The sequence below is a fragment of the Diabrotica virgifera genome, chromosome 1 (genome assembly GCF_917563875.1).
Source record: "Diabrotica virgifera virgifera chromosome 1, PGI_DIABVI_V3a".
Taxonomy (NCBI): domain Eukaryota; kingdom Metazoa; phylum Arthropoda; class Insecta; order Coleoptera; family Chrysomelidae; genus Diabrotica; species Diabrotica virgifera.
The window spans coordinates 104,474,930-104,487,061 of record NC_065443.1 but is presented as its reverse complement, the minus strand read 5'-3'; the positions used below and the strand labels follow the sequence as shown (position 1 = coordinate 104,487,061).

The 12,132-nt window shown below is 37.9% G+C and overlaps 1 protein-coding gene across 2 annotated transcripts in view; it reads right to left on the bottom strand.

Moving 5' to 3' along the window:
- The window catches only part of LOC114325336 (uncharacterized), a 119,783-nt gene that overhangs the window by 37,687 nt on the left and 69,964 nt on the right, over nucleotides 1-12,132 (bottom strand). The gene's annotated exons all lie outside the window — the stretch shown is intronic.

The following is a 12,132-nucleotide window of genomic DNA, read 5'->3' as shown; positions in this document are numbered from 1 at the left end:
CCAGGTTATCTTCTGGAGTTAAAAACCTAAGAGTACTTAATCCATTTAATTCCTCAATTTCATTTCTCCGAAACTCCAGAAGATAACCTGTCTTAGGCACCAGGTGCTCCTGTGTCTGTGCTAATCTAATCACGTATTCGTGTTCAGCAACCCCAAAAACCTACAACTTATCCGTTTGCATTAATCTAGTACCAAAGACCCAGGAGCGCCTTTCATTGACCTTGGAAACCAGGTGCTCCGGGAGTCGGTTCTGGTGGCATATTCGAATATCGAAACTCTAGAAGATGACGTCCCTTGCAGTGGCCGTAGCCACCACGTCCTCCGGAGGTCAATTCTGATGGCATATTCGTATTTAGCGATCCCAAAAACCCATGAGTAAACTGTTTATATCTACATAGGCGTAACCAGGGGGTGGTTTTGGGGGTTGTAACCCCCCCTTTTGGATGTACTTTGAGCTCTATACGCCTAACACCATTATTATTCCATACCCCTAGAGACCTTCAAGTAGACGTAACCACTCCCCCCTCTTAGGATCATCCTGGTTACACCTCTGATTATATCAATTTAGTGCCGAAACCCCTGGAAACTCTAGAAAATGGCGTCCGCTGAAGGTCAAGGTCAAAGTGTGGTCGCCATTGGATAGCCAGGAAAAAATCCTAGACTACTAATAGTACTTTTCCTTGATCCAAACTTCTACATGTTGCCAGATAACCAGTAACTTAGGGAATTAGAATACCCAGTAAATCTTATAATATTCCGAGTGTGTGCCTCTATATCTTGAAAATCCTTCATACGATTCAGTTGTGCCCATGAGAACTTTTTATCAGGATGCTTCAAAGAGTATTTTCCCAAAGTATGAACGAAATCCACTGGGACCTAATTTCCATAAGGTTTGTGCGGGTACCTACTCTGCAGATTCAACATTAGATTCAACATTGATTTTAAATATAATTTTGTATAAATTATTAAGACGTTTACATTCTACAAAAACATTATTATTCTTTTTTATAAAGATCTTACCATCATTACATACAACTTCAAATCCTGCCTTTTCAGTGGTGGGTATAGACAACAAATTTGCTCTTAGTTTTGGTACACAAAACACATATTTCAAAGTGATTTTTACATTTTTATTTTGCACCACACTTATCACTTGTAATTCACCTATACATGTTACCTCCATACTTTTTCCTTTTTCTGCCAGTTGTATTTCTCTTCTCTCTGCAAATATTTTCGTGTTGATAAGCACCTCTTCGTTGTTTATATAATGGTGTGTAGCCCCCGAGTCCGCATACCACTCACTTAAACCCTCTACACCTTCAGATGTTGCACAGAAAGCAACAGCATTATCCTCTTCTCTATTACATTTTGACCGTTTATCAGTAATATTCTGCTTTTTGACTAACATTGACTCGCTCTGTGCCCCATCTTACCACAATCGAAACATTTAATGCCGCATACACTCTTAACATGCCCAATTTTTCCACAATTAAAGCATTTTACTTGCTTTTCTGTTGCACTAAAAGATGAAGGCAAAACTTTTGTGTTTCTTGAATTTTTATTGGAATGAAATTCTAACAACCTACTTTTCACAAATTCTATTTTTAAAGTATCTTCTGATAAAGTTCTTATCGCTGTGACTACATTTTCAAACTCTTGTGGCATTGACAATAGCAAGAAACAAGACATATCAGATTCATCAAAATTACTTCCTAGATTTTTAAGTTCTTTAAATAGTCGATCACATTTTGCGAAATGATTTTGAATATCTGTCATTGTTGTACTTTAAGGTTGTTAATTCTTTTAATAAATAGAACTTAGAACACGTACCTTTTTTATCAAAAATTCCTTCCAGTTTCTTTATCATCTCATGAGCTACTTCCACTTCTTTGATATATTCCAAATGCGGGTCAGCAATACTTTGAATAATTACCATACAAGCCTTATTGTTCCTTTTATGCCACTCCCCACTTCTTTCTGTCACGGGTACCGGCTTCAAAGTTTCACTGCATTCAAGGGCCTTTAACAATGATAGCAACCTAAACTTCCAGTTATCGAAACTGTTTCCATTAAAAGGTATTATGCCATATTTGTTTTCAGTTAACTTCTCCATTGTTTAAACTTTCACTTGCTTTTACAATCACGTACCTTTACTAGCCTTTCTTTTCACGTTTTCACCTCTTCCTATTCAACACATTCTTTGTTCAGCTGGGCCCATAACCAATGTTATGTAGATGAAAAATAGAATAAAAGAATGTGTTGATATTTTATTTATTTGTATTTAAACAACTCTTAATAAACGTGATTACATAATTCTACAGCAAAAAAGGAATGTGTGACATTTTTTTCATTCTTACTCTCTTACTTCTTATTGTCATCACTGTTGACAATTGACATAATATAAGCAGTGCTGCCAACCATAGAGCATCAAACGGAACCAGGACAGGTTTGTTCGTTATTCTAGAGTATTTATTTAACAATGACGGGCAAAAATATTCGTTTTAAATCATTATTTCAAGCTGCTCATTATGATCATGTAACTTTTACCCACCCTGCAGACCTTGAGACTAGAGATTGCAATTGCTGGATCCAGCATCCAGCAAGCTCTTTTTTTACATGCTGGATCTAGCAAACCGTGCTGGATCCAGCATCGCGGATCCGCAAACGTGTCAAATTCGAAATAAGTTTCTTAATGTCTTCATTAGCCTCTTTATTCAAAGCCGTGAGTCGGCAACTTGCCATTATATGACGCTAGCAGTAGCTCAGTATGCTGAAAAGCTTCTACAGCCTAAAAGTTTGAATCGATAAAGCGTTGATAGACATTGATTCTGAGATAAATTCTCTGCTGGCGAATGGTCAATAATCAATGAGTTGATCGCCACTTTTTAACCGGTGAAACTGGCTATAAAAGCTCTTTTCAGATGAGAGTTGACTTTGATAACGGCCGACACAACCATGAAATTTGCCTTAGACAAACTAAATAGCCAGGACTCTAGCCTTAGTGCCGATATATCTGAAGCACTACGCAACAGAATCGCGGAACGGTGCCTCTCTGAAATTACAGGTACATTAGTGGACTTACAAAATCCAAAAAGTATGGCGAAGGACTAAACAATCCTGGTTATTTCCTCATGCCGAAAAAGAATGCAATGCGACAAGAGATGAAAAATTGGTTGAGTCGTATAAATGAACAAGTGATTGTGGAACCAGTGCAAGAGGACATAATGGAAGAAGATGGGCCAACTAATCCGGAGCTCGTGAATTTTACTGGAACAAGAACTTATTGAATTGAAACAAGAAAGAGAAAACTTTCATAACCAAAAAAACTGATTCTCAAAAAGATTACGAAAAGATTTTGGAAAAGGACCATTTATGAGACCGAAGGAGTGAAAAGCGATCATTGGTCCATGGTCTATGACTATTTAATGGTCTTAAAACCGACCAGTATAGAAGCCGAAAGGGCTTTCTCCGCAACCATGCAGCTATATGTGCAGTTCTGTGCGCAGTAGGTTAGGCCTATGCTTTTTAAGGTCTCACTTCTAAAAAAACTAAATATTTCATGTTTCTGTTGTTAAGAAATTTAGAATACAGACAAAAAAATATTGAAATCATGTTTTTATTTTGATTCCACATTTTGCTGGATCCGCGCTGGATCCAGCTGGATTCAGGCCAGTCTTGCAAAAATCCAGCTGGATTGAAAATGCTGCTGGATTGCAATCCCTACTTGAGACCCTTGTGCCATAATATGTGCTTCAGGATGCTGTTACTTAAGATTGTAAATTTTATTAAGAGCCGCTTATTTTCAAATCTATGTAGGTGTAGGTATCGCTAAATACACACACATGCTAAAACGGGACATTTCACACACGCCGACCGCTTATTGGTGTAATTTTCCAATTTTTAATTTAGAAAATCTCATTTTAAAGTTTCTTCTGTTGAACGTTTTCGTGTAGGTACAATAAGTAGTTTTTTCACAATATTGAAATGAACGATGGTTTTTTTGTTGCTTAACTGTTAATAAAAAACAGCACGTTAAAAATTTCGATACCCACGACATGGTACTCATTTTCTATAGATTTTCCCCAGATACTCCAGTTAAAAAATATCACCCAGTTATTTTTCGATTTCTACATGCTTCGTTTCCTGGTATAATAGTGTTGCCATTTCAGTTGACTCTCATAGTACCTACCTATACAATATCATTATCTCAGAATATTTTTAAGATGTGTCTGGTGCATTAATAAGGTATTTACAGGAATATACCAGTTTAATTTTCAATATTATTATAGGTTACCTAAAGTTGATTTATTATAATTAAACGCTTTTATTTAGTTCAATAGTTTGCGTCAAATTTTAGACGTTAATTTGACTGCCTTTTCTCCAATGCAAATGAATGAAAATTTGCAGACATATGCATTCGCGGGAACAATACACGAATAATCAATAAAAAAAATGTTTTTATGCTTTTTAATTGTTTAAACAAAAAAAAAACGATTTTAATGGAAAATGCTTAAATTCTCCTGTTTTTTACAATACTTACTTACTTTCCGTGTCCGGAACACCAACAACTTTAAATTCTGTATTTCCAATGGTTGGCCACATAGATGGCCCTGTCATTTGCTATAACTAAGTCTTGTTCTGTGCAGGTCTCTCTCATCTCTGTGCATGATAGTAGATGCCGGCTGGTCTGAACCGCGCCACAGTCGCAGGTATCGTCCTCCTGGTATCCCCATTTTTTCAGGTTACTAGCACAACGTGAAACGCCGGTTCTTAGTCTGTTTAGCGCTTTCCAAGTCGGATACGGTAAATTGTGTCCAGCAGCCATTTCCTCCGAAGGAGGAAAATGTGTCGCGGTAGCTGACGCTTGCCATAGGTGTATTCGGCGCGTCTCTGGCGCTTCGGGGATGGATCTTGATGTTTTCAGGAAGCTTTTCCGAGACCTTAGTCTGCTTGGATGAGTTTGGTGGTCATATAAGGGGTGTCTTCGGTCCGTCTCCTGCTTTTTCCGTTCTACCTCTGACGTGACCTTCCTCCTGATAGGTGGTGGAGCAATTCCAGCAATGGGGCATACCTCTTCGATAGGTGTCGGTTTCAGACAACCCGATATTATACGGACTGTGGGGTGTAAAGCTAGTTCGCGTCCGTAGTAGAATACTACACGTGCACCCTGGGTAATGCTAAATGAACTAGCACAATAGGCAGCCAGACAATCTATAATCTCTAAATCTCCTGGCAAGGAACACATTAAAATAATTAAAATAATAAGATATGCCTCCAACCAACAACTTAAAGGGACCTTCTCAGGACCAAGCAACAAAACGACTCGGACCAAGCGTCCGAATATGCCATTTAAATATAGAAGGTATTAGTAGAAGTAAATGTGAGTACCTTCAAAAGGTACTCATTGAAAATAATATCGACGTAGTCGCAATTCAGGAAACCCATGTAGAAAACGAGGAACAAATTCTCGCTAGAGGAAGAATTCATGGTTACGATTTACTGGGTGCAACTTACCATCCAGCTTATGGAGTAGCAACCTATGTACGAAACAAAATAGAAAATGCACACATATGTTCTACATCAGACATAAATAACATTCATACGGTTACCATACAAATTGGCGAAATTACTGTCAGCAATATTTATAAACCACCGGCAGTCCTGTGGCCTCCGCATGTTATTCACGCCCACCCACACCCCTCAGTGTATGTTGGAGATTTTAACAGCCATCACGAACTCTGGAAGTATAGACAAAGTGATCAAAACGGCGAGGCTTTGATAAATTGGAGCGAAGGGGCTGGCACGTATTTAGTCTTTGACGCTAAAGATAGGGGAACTTTTCGATCTGCAGCCTGGAGGCGAGAATACAACCCAGACCTATCCTTTGTCTCCACAAACGAAAACAATCAACCCCTGGCAGCTTCACGTACAGTGCTCCCAGATTTTCCACATAGCCAACATAGACCAGTTGTAATAGAAGTTGGCATCAAAATACCAATAATAACATCTTTCCCTCGACCTAGGTGGAACTTTAAAAAAGCAGACTGGGCGACTTTTACTGCGAGATTGGACAAATGTCTCGGATGGATAACCCCAACACGTACAAACTATATGAGGTTTGTTGGCGCAGTTATATCTACAGCGAAGAAAACTATACCCAGAGGATATCGTAGAGATTATGTCCCAGGATGGGATGAAAAATGCGAAAAATTGTATCAAGAATACAACGAAAGCCAAGACCGAGAAATTGCGGACGAACTGCTGCACAGTTTGGATGCAGCCAGACGGCAAAACTGTGGAAAAACTAGACTTTAGTAAATCAAGCAGAAAAGCGTGGTCCTTACTTAGAAAACTTGGTAGTAGCAGACACTCAACTAGAGACAAAGTACCAATAGTTCCCAACAGAGTGGCCTCCCACATTGTAGCAAACTCAAGGGCACCTAGAGATCGTGACCACACCACCAAAGTAAAACAAGACCTAAAAATATTAAAGTCTGCATGCCCGCCTACATCTGAATACTCTGACGAGTTTACTCCAGAAGAAATTACCTCAGCATTATCAGAAATTAAATCTGGAAAGGCACCCGGCTCCGATAAAATACATCCAGAATTTTTACTCCATTGTGGCAAATATGCTAGGAAATGGCTGGCTGATTTCTACACAGATATATTAAAATCAGGAGAAATCCCCCATTTCCTTAAAAAGGCCTCCATTATAGCCATATTGAAACCAGGAAAAGCAAATGATCAACCCCAAAACTACCGACCGATTGCACTGCTGAGCTGTGTCTATAAACTGTTGGAACGCTTAATCCACAACAGAATTAGTAACACCATATTGGGGGTGATACCTATTGAGCAAGCAGGGTTCAGACCTAACCGCAGCTGCACAGATCAGATCCTATCCCTAACAACACATATCGAAGCAGGTTTTCAAAGAAAGCAAAAAACATCCGTTGCTTTCATTGACCTATCAGCTGCATACGACACCGTCTGGAGACAAGGACTAATCTGCAAACTGATCCGTGCCATCCCGTGCCAAAAGGTAACCAAACTCATTGATAGCATGCTCACCGACAGACCTTTTCACGTCACAATGGGCAACTTAAGAAGTGTCCAAATGAAGCTCAGCAATGGACTGCCACAGGGATCTGTTTTGGCACCCTTACTCTTTAATTTATACATCGCGGACCTACCTAGGACAACTTCGCAGAAATTTGGGTACGCTGACGATTGGGCCATTGCAGCAAGACATAATAACATGAATGTTACAGAGACAATACTGACGGATGACCTTGCTGTTATGGGTGAATATTTTCGCAAATGGAGGCTACGGCCCAATGCAACGAAAACTGAAGTGTGCTGTTTCCATCTTAATAATGCCCAAGCCAACAAAAAACTCTCCGTTCACTTTGAAAACAGACTACTCGCTCATAACTCAACACCAAAATATCTTGGAGTGACTCTTGACAGAACCTTAAGTTTTAAGGAACACCTACAAAGAACGGCAGAAAAACTGAAGACGCGAAATAATATAATCCAAAAGCTATGTGGCACCACATGGGGGTCCTCAGCCTCCGTACTCAGATCATCCGCTCTCGGACTCGTATACTCGGCGGCTGAATATGCTTCGCCGGTATGGCTCAATAGCAAACACACGAAGATCATTGACACCCAATTAAACCAGACAATGCGAATGATCTCAGGTACAATTCGACCAACACCGAACTATTGGCTTCCCATTCTGAGTCACATTCCACCGCCTAAACTAAGAAGAAGTCATTCTCTTCTCAGAGAATATCGAAAAATCGAGGCTAACCATCAACTACCCATCCACCATGATAAGCTTGATATCGAAATGAAAAGACTGCGCTCCAGATATCCCCCATTGTTAAGGGCCACCTCCCTACATCAGGAACATTTCGACCTCACCAACGCTTGGAGAAGACAATGGGAGAGCGACTCACCACAGGAATCACACCAAATGGCCTGTATCGATCAGAAACCGCCAGGCTTTGAACTGCCCCGCAATACATGGACGGCGCTGAACAGAATAAGGACAAGGACCGGTAGATGTGCTGACAGCTTGCATAGATGGGGAAAGGCCCTTACTCCTGAGTGTGATTGTGGTGCGCAACGGCAGACCATCCGCCACATTATTGAGGAATGCCCCCGAAGGCGATACCCTGGAGTTTTCGATGAGTTCCTGAATGCGACCGAAAATGTTTTACAGTATATTAATACATTAGATGTTCGTTTGTGATACTTCATGTAGTGTTTTATATACTTTTTTTTTTAAAATTATGTGTTCTTGTTGTATCTATGCCATACGATAAATAAAAATAAATAAATATACGGACCGTTTCATTTAGAGCCACGTCGACGTTCTTTGCGTGAGCAGAGTTTGCCCATACTGGTGCTCCAAACTCCGCGGCCGAAAAACATAATGCCAAGGCAGAAGTGCGGAGAGTGTGTGGTTGTGCTCCCCATTTTGTATTAGTTAGCTTGCGGATGATATTATTTCTGGCACTTACTTTCTTCTTGACATCTTGACAGTGGTATCGGTAAGACAGAGTTCTATCCAGACGGACGCCAAGGTATTTTGGCGTCTTGTTGTGTCCAGCATCTGACCACGCCATTCCACCTCCAGCGACCTTCGGGCATGCTTGTTTCTCAGGTGGAAAGCACATAGCTGGGTTTTTGTGGGATTGGGTTTCAGATGGTTTTTATCATATTATCGAGCTAAGTCTCCCAGGGCATCTGTCAGTTTCACTTCGACTTCATTGAAGGTTCTTCCCTGAGCTGCCACCGCTGTATCATCAGCGTTTTTTACAATGTAAAAACTTGAAAGTTTTGCGGATTGTAGCTAATGATATGAACTATACATAATTTCACTTTTTACGTTAATTGTTTACGTTATGCTTCATAAATAAACAATAAAGTTTCAAATTTTTTGCAGACTCCGACTACTTTTCGTTTTAGTACATCATATGCTTTATACATATTTTAATAAACATGACGATATATTTTAATGTTTGAAAAGTGTAAGACTAAAAAGTAAAAAATAAAAAAATATGAAAAAAATTTTTTAAGAAACGCTTTTCTTTAGGTACGAGTGACTAAATTTAAAAATATTATAAAAAATCAACTAAAAGGCAAAAAATAAAAAAAATTGAAAAAATCTAACACATTCATTAAAGTAAAGCGTGGGGCGAAAACCGTTTATTCGATGAAGACGCTTTTCTTTGACGAATGTGTTAGATTTTTTCAATTTTTTTTATTTTTTGCCTTTTAGTTGATTTTTTATAATATTTTTAAATTTAGTCACTCGTACCTAAAGAAAAGCGTTTCTTAAAAAATTTTTTTTCATATTTTTTTATTTATTATAACTTTAATCGTAACCTATAATTATGATTTTAAAAAAATATCAACCGTTTGACATTTTTGCTGTTTTGTACCGCAAAAATATCACATTTAGTATCACCGTATCAAGGTAAATCATTATGATAACAGGAAACAGCACCTTCTTGTTGATCGTACTGTGTGAATTAGAAATATGATTAGAAATTGTAAACACAATGTTGCAAAACATATTATTATGTATCACAACGGTCTCTAACTACATTGTTGATATTTTTTGTTGGTCCCTAACATTTTTGTGGCTAACTGTAGGCTAACAATCAGCCTAAATAACACCACAGCAAAGATCAGTTTCAACGGAATAACTTCTAAGGAGATCAATGTAAACAAAACCGTGAAACAAAGTAACTCTATCTCACCGACACTATTTAACCTGATATTGGAAGTAATAATAAGGAGGACAAACTTTGCACACAAAAACAGTACTTATTACAGATCAACTTCAACTAGTAGCATATGCAAATGATCTAGTCATCATAGCGAAGACAAAGATGATACTTATAAAAGCAGCTGAAAAATTAGATAGCGAAGAGAATCGGACTAGAGGTAAACCAGCACAAAACAAAATACATGACGATGGGAAAGGACGACACATCAACTTAGAAATATCTAGTAACACAGAACCATTAATTTGAAACAGTATATGCCTTTAGCTACTTAGAAGTAACAATAGGGAAAACCGAAAAAGAGAGAGAATAAAGGAAAGAATTGTGAAAGGCAAAAAAACGTATGCAATGAATAGGAACCTGAGAAGCAACACTCTCAGTAAGAGAAAAAGGATGAGCCTATATAAGAGCTGTTGTTATAATATATAGGATGGATTAACAAGAAAGAGGAAGATAGCCTTCTGAAATTATTATTAGCCTTCGATTAAAAAGAAAGAGGAAGATAGCCTTCTGAAATTTGAAAGAAAAATAATGAGAACAATACTGGACCACAATGTAACAAGAAAGGGAGAAATAAGAATGAAAACAGATTCCGAAATTGAAGAAGAATTAAAAAGAGAATATATAGTCAGATAGGTACATAAAATCTCTTCGCTTAGAATGGATAGGACATATACAGAGACGCCCACAATCAGATATGTTGAGAAGAATAACTAACTGGATACCACTATGGCCCAGGTGTACAGCAAGAGATGGAAAAGAGTCACGACAGCAGCAAAGATACAAAGCAAGTTATAAAGGACAGAGGACTAATCCACCTCGCCTAAGAATAGGATTTTGAACCCCATGGCGTTAGCTATAATTAGCTATTTCTATAAGCCCTTTGACCATCTCTAAGATCCCTTGTATTAATTGGTTTGGCTACCCCTTGTTTCCACATGTCTTTTTGGGTCTTCCTCGTTTTTTGCGGTTTGGTGGTACCCACTGCATAATCTTTTTCGGAATTCTTGGGCTTAAATAGAAAATATAAGAAAGCCAAATAATAGTATATAAGCAATCTATTAAACTTATTTAAAGGTAAAAAAAATCGATTTTCTTACAAAATTAACTTTATACTTCTCGATCCCCGGTTTCCAGCAAAGTTAAGTAATTTTCTTGGCTGTTCTGTGTCCATACAAGAATACAGTCGAACCCGCTTATTAGAATAGCCTTCGTGCCAAGTAAAAGTATTCCTATAACCGGGATATTTTGATAACCGATCATTAATGACTAGTAAAAACTTTTCCGCACCTCAAATTCCTATTCCTTAAATCGAGATATTCTTATAACCGATATTCTAATAAGCGGGTTCGACTGTATATTTCTCGAGGTAGCCTCTTGGTATGCTTGTCTTAACAGTGCTTAGTAGAGCACTAGCAAATGTTCTGTAGTTTTTGCTAGTGGGGTTATTCAGTATTCATCCTAAGCATTTATTTTCAATGGAAGTATTTAGAGGTATTTGTATACCAGCCTCAACTACAACTGGAAATAATTACTGTCTGAAAAGTCAGAAATCATTTTTCGTCAAATGCAGAAATTGCTGAATTAATTAATTGCAGTTAGATGAAAAGGTTTATGCTATCTGGAATCAATATTGGAAAAGGTTTTAATGTTCCCATATTGAATGGGGAACCAACAATACGATTAAACCAAATAGATCTCTCTGGGCTTTATTTAATTGTGTCTTAGCGTACGGCATAAGGTAGAACAATTTTTTTTTAAATTCAAGTTGATGTTAGAAAATTCAACCGTTTCAGAAACTATGACTAACGTATAAGTATAACGTATGTCCTAATATGGCCCAGGAACCGAAGCTTTTCACCTCGCAATTTTTACAGAATGGATCGATTTGCTTGAAAATTTGAGAATAAGTAGACGTGTAGTAGAATATTTGATAGTCCAAGGATCAAAATCTATATTATGCCGAAAGGCGCTTTTACCATGGGGGTGGTTGCCACCCCACCTCGGGGTGGAAATTTTTTATTATATTTTGACCGCAAAAGTCGATAAAAACATTCATTTTAAGCAAAAAATGTTCTATACATTTTTTTGATAAAATTAATAGTTTTCGATATATTCGCTATCGAAAGTTTTAGTCTTATATCGAAAAAATCCATGTTTTTGGATATTATACTCATTTACGATTCACTCAATTTTTGCCGTAAAAAAATTTTTTAAACCACGTTCTTGGGAATTAAATAACCTATAATTTCATATTTAAACATTTTTTCGTATCTCTGATGCTAATCTTTCTATTCTGAAGAAAATAGCATTTTTTACCAAACTA